General features: G+C 32.3%; 1 protein-coding gene across 1 annotated transcript in view; it reads left to right on the forward strand.

Moving 5' to 3' along the window:
• frem2a (FRAS1 related extracellular matrix 2a) overlaps window positions 1-8,004 on the forward strand; it is a 193,585-nt gene that overhangs the window by 133,479 nt on the left and 52,102 nt on the right. The gene's annotated exons all lie outside the window — the stretch shown is intronic.

Consider the following 8,004-nt stretch of genomic DNA (forward strand, 5'->3'; position numbering starts at 1 on the left):
TCTGCTGCAGAGGATAATAGAGTTAACTGCACCTCAGATTGCAGCCAAAATAAATGCTTCACAGAGTTCAAGTAACAGACACATCTCAACATCCACTGTTCAGAAGAGACTGCGTGAATCAGGCCTTCATGGTTGAATTGCTGCAAAGAAACCACTACTAAACGATACCAATAAGAAGAAGAGACTTGCTTGGCCCTAGAAACACAAGCAATGGACATTAGACCAGCGGAAATCTGTCCTTTGGTCTGCTGAGTCCAGATTTGATATTTTTGGTTCCATGTCTTTGTGAGATGCAGAGTAGATGAACACATGATCTCGGCATGTGTCGTTCCCACCGTGAAGCATGGAGGAGGAGGTGTGATGGTGTGGGGGTGCTTTGCTTGTGACACTGTCTGATTTATTTAGAATTCAATGCACACTTAACCAGCATGGCTACCACAGCATTCTGCAGCGATACGCCATCCCATCTGGTTTGCGCTTAGTGGGACTATCATTTGTTTTTCAACAGGACAATGACCCAGCACACCTCCGGGCTGTTTAAGGGATATTTGACCAAGAAGGAGAGTGATGGAGTGCTGCATCAGATAACCTGGCCTCCAAAATCACTTAACCTCAATCCAATTGAGATGGTTTGGGATGAGTTGGACCGCAGAGTTAAGTAAAAGCAGCCAACAAGGGCTCAGCATATGTGGGAATTCCTTCAAGACTGTTTGGAAAAGCATTGCAGATGAAGCTGGTTGAGAGAATGCCAAGAGTGTGCAAAACTGTCATCAAGGCAAAGGGTGGCTACTTTGAAGAATCTAAAATCTAAAATATATTTTGATTTGTTTAACACTTTTTTGGGTTACTACATGATTCCATATGTGTTATTCCATAGTTTTGATGTCTTCACTATTATTCTACAATGTAGAAAATAGTAAAAAATTAAGAAAACACCCTTGAATGAGTTCTGTATTTGTCTCACCCATCAACACACATACCCCATAATTACGAAGTGAAAACATGTTCTTAGAAATGTTTGCAAATCTATTGAAAGTTAAACACAGAAAAATCTAATTTACATTAGTGTTCACACCACTGAGTCAAAACGTTGTAGACACACAGCAATTACAGCTTTTTTCCCCCCGGTAATTCTGGGTAAGTCTCTATGAGCTTTGCACACATGGATTTTCTCTGTAATTCTGGGTAAGTCTCTATGAGCTTTGCACACATGGATTTTCTCTGTAATTCTGGGTAAGTCTCTATGAGCTTTGCACACATGGATTGTGCAACATTTGCCTGTTATTATTTTTTAAATTCTTCAAGCTCTGTCAAATTGGTTGTTGATTATTGCTAGACCACCATTTTGGGGCTCTTGTCTTAGATTTTCAAGCAGATTTAAGTCAAAACTGTAATTTGGCCACTCAGGAACGTTCACTGTCTTCTTGGTAAGCAACTCCAGTGTAGGTTTGGCCTTGTGTTTTAGGTTATTGTCCTGCTGAAAGGTGAATTCATCTCCCAGTGTCTGGTGGAAAGCAGACTGAACCACGTTTTCCTCTAGAATTTTAGATTTTGTCTGTGCTTAGCTCCATTCTGTTTCTTTTTTTATCCTGAAAAACTCCCCAGTTGTTACCGATTACAAGCATACTCATAACATGATGCAGCCACTAATATGCTTGAAAATATATCAAGTAGTACTCAGTATGGTGTTGTATTGGATTTGAACCAAACATTACACTTTGTATTCAGGACAAAAAGTGAATTGCTTTGCCACATTTTTTGCATTAATACTTTAGTGCCTTATTGCAAACAGGAGGCATGTTTTGGAAAATGTGTATTCTGTACAGGCTTCTTTCTTTTCACTCTGTCAATTAGGTTAGTATTGTGAAGTAATTACAATGATGTTGAGCCATCCTCAGTTTTATCCTGTTGCAGCCATTAAACTCTAACTGTTTTAAAGTCACCATTGGCCTCATGGTGAAATCCCTGAGCAGTTTCCTTTCTCTCTGGCAACTGAGTCAGAAAGGACGCCTGTATTTTTGTAGTGACTGGGTGTATTGATACACCATCCAAAGTGTAATTAATTACTTCCCCATGCTCAACGGGATATTCAATATCTGCTTTTATTTATTTTTTACCCGTCTACCAATAGGTGCCTTTCTTTGCGAGGCATTGGAAAACCTCCCTGGTCTTTGTGCTTGAATCTGTGTTTGAAACTCACTGTTTGACTTTATGTGTGTTTATTGTAGGTGTGGGGGTACAGAGATGAGAGTGTCATTCAAAAATCATGTTGAACACTATTATTGCACACAGAGTGAGTTCATGTAATTTGTCATGTGACTTGTTAAGCACATGTGTACTACTGAACTTTTTTTAGGATTGCCATAACAACGCGGTTGAATACTTATTGAATCAAGACATTTCAGCTTTTCATTTTGTTTTTATTAATGTATTAACAAATATAACCCCTGTGTGATGTTCATGTTTTTTTGTTATTCACCCCAATGTTCTCGGGTCTGACAGACCCACAACATTATTGGGTTTTACAACAATACAGCCATAACAATTTACGTAGAAATACTAAATACTTAACATAGACAGCATGGTTAATATAGACAGCATGGTTAATATAGACAGTATACATGGTTAATATAGACAGCATGGTTAATATAGACAGTATACATGGTTAATATAGACAGCATGGTTAATATAGACAGCATGGTTAATATAGACAGCATGGTTAATATAGACAGTATACATGGTTAATATAGACAGTATACATGGTTAATATAGACAGCATGGTTAATATAGACAGTATACATGGTTAATATAGACAGTATACATGGTTAATATAGACAGTATACATGGTTAATATAGACAGTATACATGGTTAATATAGACAGTATACATGGTTAATATAGACAGTATACATGGTTAATATAGACAGCATGGTTCATATAGACAGCATGGTTAATATAGACAGTATACATGGTTAATATAGACAGTATACATGGTTAATATAGACAGTATACATGGTTAATATAGACAGCATGGTTAATATAGACAGCATGGTTAATATAGACAGTATACATGGTTAATATAGACAGTATACATGGTTAATTTAGACAGCATACATGGTTAATATAGACAGCATGGTTAATATAGACAGCATGGTTAATATAGACAGCATGGTTAATATAGACAGTATACATGGTTAATATAGACAGTGTACATGGTTATTATAGACAACATGGTTAATATTGACATAATACATGATTAATATAAACAGTATACATGGTTAATATAGACAGCATGGTTAATATAGACAGCATGGTTAATATAGACAGTATACATGGTTAATATAGACAGCATGGTTAATATAGACAGTATACATGGTTAATATAGACAGTATACATGGTTAATATAGACAGTATACATGGTTAATATAGACAGCATGGTTAATATAGACAGTATACATGGTTCATATAGACAGTATACATGGTTAATATAGACAGCATGGTTAATATAGACAGTATACATGGTTAATATAGACAGTATACATGGTTAATATAGACAGCATGGTTAATATAGACAGTATACATGGTTAATATAGACAGCATGGTTAATATAGACAGTATACATGGTTAATATAGACAGTATACATGGTTAAATAGACAGTATACATGGTTAATATAGACAGCATGGTTAATATAGACAGCATGGTTAATATAGACAGTATAGATGGTTAATATAGACAGTATACATGGTTAATATAGACAGTATACATGGTTAATATAGACAGTATACATGGTTAAAATAGACAGTATACATGGTTAATATAGACAGCATGGTTAATATAGACAGCTTGGTTAATATAGACAGTATACATGGTTAATATAGACAGCATGGTTAATATAGACAGTATAGATGGTTAATATAGACAGTATACATGGTTAATATAGACAGTATACATGGTTAATATAGACTACATGGTTAATATAGACAGCATAATTAATATAGACAGCATGGTTCATATAGACAGTATACATGGTTCATATAGACAGTATACATGGTTAATATAGACAGCATGGTTCATATAGACAGTATACATGGTTAATATAGACAGTATACATGGTTAATATAGACAGCATGGTTAATATAGACAGTATACATGGTTAATATAGACTGCATGGTTAATATAGACAGTATACATGGTTAATAAAGACAGTATACATGGTTAATATAGACAGCATGGTTAATATAGACAGTATACATGGTTAATATAGACAGTATACATGGTTAATATAGACAGAATACATGATTAATATAGACAGCATGGTTAATATAGACAGTATACATGGTTAATATAGACAGCATGGTCAATATAGACAGCATGGTTAATATAGACAGTATACATGGTTAATATAGACAGTATACATGGTTAATATAGACAGTATACATGGTTAATATAGACAGCATGGTTAATATAGACAGTATAGATGGTTAATATAGACAGTATACCTGGTTAATATAGACAGTATACATGGTTAATACAGACTACATGGTTAATATAGACAGCATGGTTAATATAGACAGCATGGTTCATATAGACAGTATACATGGTTCATATAGACAGTATACATGGTTAATATAGACAGCATGGTTCATATAGACAGTATACATGGTTAATATAGACAGTATACATGGTTAATATAGACAGCATGGTTAATATAGACAGTATACATGGTTAATATAGACTGCATGGTTAATATAGACAGTATACATGGTTAATAAAGACAGTATACATGGTTAATATAGACAGCATGGTTAATATAGACAGTATACATGGTTAATATAGACAGTATACATGGTTAATATAGACAGTATACATGGTTAATATAGACAGAATACATGATTAATATAGACAGCATGGTTAATATAGACAGTATACATGGTTAATATAGACAGCATGGTCAATATAGACAGCATGGTTAATATAGACAGTATACATGGTTAATATAGACAGCATGGTTCATATAGACAGTATACATGGTTAATATAGACAGCATGGTTAATATAGACAGTATACATGGTTAATATAGACAGTATACATGGTTAATATAGACAGCATACATGGTTAATATAGACAGCATGGTTAATATAGACAGTATACATGGTTAATATAGACAGTATACATGGTTAATATTAACAGTATACATGGTTAATATAGACAGCATGGTTAATATAGACAGAATGCATGGTTAATATAGACAGTATACATGGTTAATATAGACAGTATACATGGTTAATATAGACAGCATGGTTAATATAGACAGTATAGATGGTTAATATAGACAGTTTACATGGTTAATATAGACAGTATAGATGGTTAATATAGACAGTATAGATGGTTAATATAGACAGTATACATGGTTAATATAGACAGTATAGATGGTTAATATAGACAGTTTACATGGTTAATATAGACAGTATACATGGTTAATATAGGCAGTTTACATGGTTAATATAGATAGTATACATGGTTAATATAGACAGTATAGATGGTTAATATAGACAGTATACATGGTTAATATAGACAGAATACATGATTAATATAGACAGCATGGTTAATATAGACAGTATACATGGTTAATATAGACAGTATACATGGTTAATATAGACAGCATGGTTAATATAGACAGTTTACATGGTTAATATAGACAGTGTACATGGTTAATATGGACAGTATACATGGTTAATATAGACAGTATACATGGTTAATATAGACAGTTTACATGGTTAATATAGACAGTATACATGGTTAATATAGACAGAATACATGATTAATATAAACAGTATACATGGTTAATATAGACAGCATGGTTAATATAGACAGTATACATGGTTAATATAGACAGCATGGTTAATATAGACAGTATACATGGTTAATATTGGACAGCATGGTTAATATAGACAGTATACATGGTTAATATAGACAGTATACATGGTTAATCATAGCTACAGCATGGTTAATATAGGCAGTATACATGGTTAATATAAGACAGTATAGCATGGTTAAATTAAAAAACAGTAATACATGGTATAATATAGAACAGCATGGTTAATATGACCAGGAATACATAGGTTAATATACGACAGTTATACATGGATTAATAATGACCAGTAATACATGGTTAATACTAGACAAGCATGGTTAATATATGACAGCATGGTTAATATAGACACGTAGCAGAATGCGTTCATATAGACCAGTTACATGGTTAATATAGCAGTATAGATGGTTAATATAGACAAGTATAACATGGTTAAATATCAGACAGAATACCATGAGTTAATATAGACGCATGGTTAAGTATATAGACAGTATACAGGGTTAATATAGACAGTATAAACATGGTTAATATAGACAGCATGGTAATATAGACAGTTTACATGGTTAATATAGACAGTGTACATGGTTAATATTGACAGTATACATGGTTAATATAGACATTATACATGGTTAATATAGACAGCATGGTTAATATAGACAGTTTACATGGTTAATATAGACAGTATACATGGTTAATATAGACAGAATACATGATTAATATAAACAGTATACATGGTTAATATAGACAGCATGGTTAATATAGACAGTATACATGGTTAATATAGACAGCATGGTTAATATAGACAGTATACATGGTTAATAGACAGTATACATGGGTTAATATAGACAGCATGGTTAATATAGGCAGTATACATGGTTAATATAGACAGTATACATGGTTAATATAAACAGTATACATGGTTAATATAGACAGCATGGTTAATATAGACAGAATACATGGTTAATATAGACAGTATACATGGTTAATATAGACAGTATACATGGTTAATATAGACAGCATGGTTAATATAGACAGCATGGTTAATATAGACAGTTTACATGGTTAATATAGACAGTATACATGGTTAATATAGACAGAATACATGGTTAATATAGACAGCATGGTTAATATAGACAGTATACATGGTTAATATAGACAGCATGGTTAATATAGACAGTATACATGGTTAATATAGACAGTATACATGGTTAATATAGACAGCATGGTTAATATAGGCAGTATACATGGTTAATATAGACAGTATACATGGTTAATATAAACAGTATACATGGTTAATATAGACAGCATGGTTAATATAGACAGAATACATGGTTAATATAGACAGTATACATGGTTAATATAGACAGTATACATGGTTAATATAGACAGCATGGTTAATATAGACAGCATGGTTAATATAGACAGTATAGATGGTTCATATAGACAGTTTACATGGTTAATATAGACAGTATAGATGGTTAATATAGACAGTATACATGGTTAATATAGACAGAATACATGATTAATATAGACAGCATGGTTAATATAGACAGTATACATGGTTAATATAGACAGTATACATGGTTAATATAGACAGCATGGTTAATATAGACAGTTTACATGGTTAATATAGACAGTGTACATGGTTAATATTGACAGTATACATGGTTAATATAGACATTATACATGGTTAATATAGACAGCATGGTTAATATAGACAGTTTACATGGTTAATATAGACAGTATACATGGTTAATATAGACAGAATACATGATTAATATAAACAGTATACATGGTTAATATAGACAGCATGGTTAATATAGACAGTATACATGGTTAATATAGACAGCATGGTTAATATAGACAGTATACATGGTTAATATAGACAGTATACATGGTTAATATAGACAGCATGGTTAATATAGGCAGTATACATGGTTAATATAGACAGTATACATGGTTAATATAAACAGTATACATGGTTAATATAGACAGCATGGTTAATATAGACAGAATACATGGTTAATATAGACAGTATACATGGTTAATATAGACAGTATACATGGTTAATATAGACAGCATGGTTAATATAGACAGCATGGTTAATATAGACAGTTTAACCTGGTTAATA

The sequence above is a fragment of the Salmo trutta genome, chromosome 12 (genome assembly GCF_901001165.1).
Source record: "Salmo trutta chromosome 12, fSalTru1.1, whole genome shotgun sequence".
NCBI lineage: Eukaryota > Metazoa > Chordata > Actinopteri > Salmoniformes > Salmonidae > Salmo > Salmo trutta.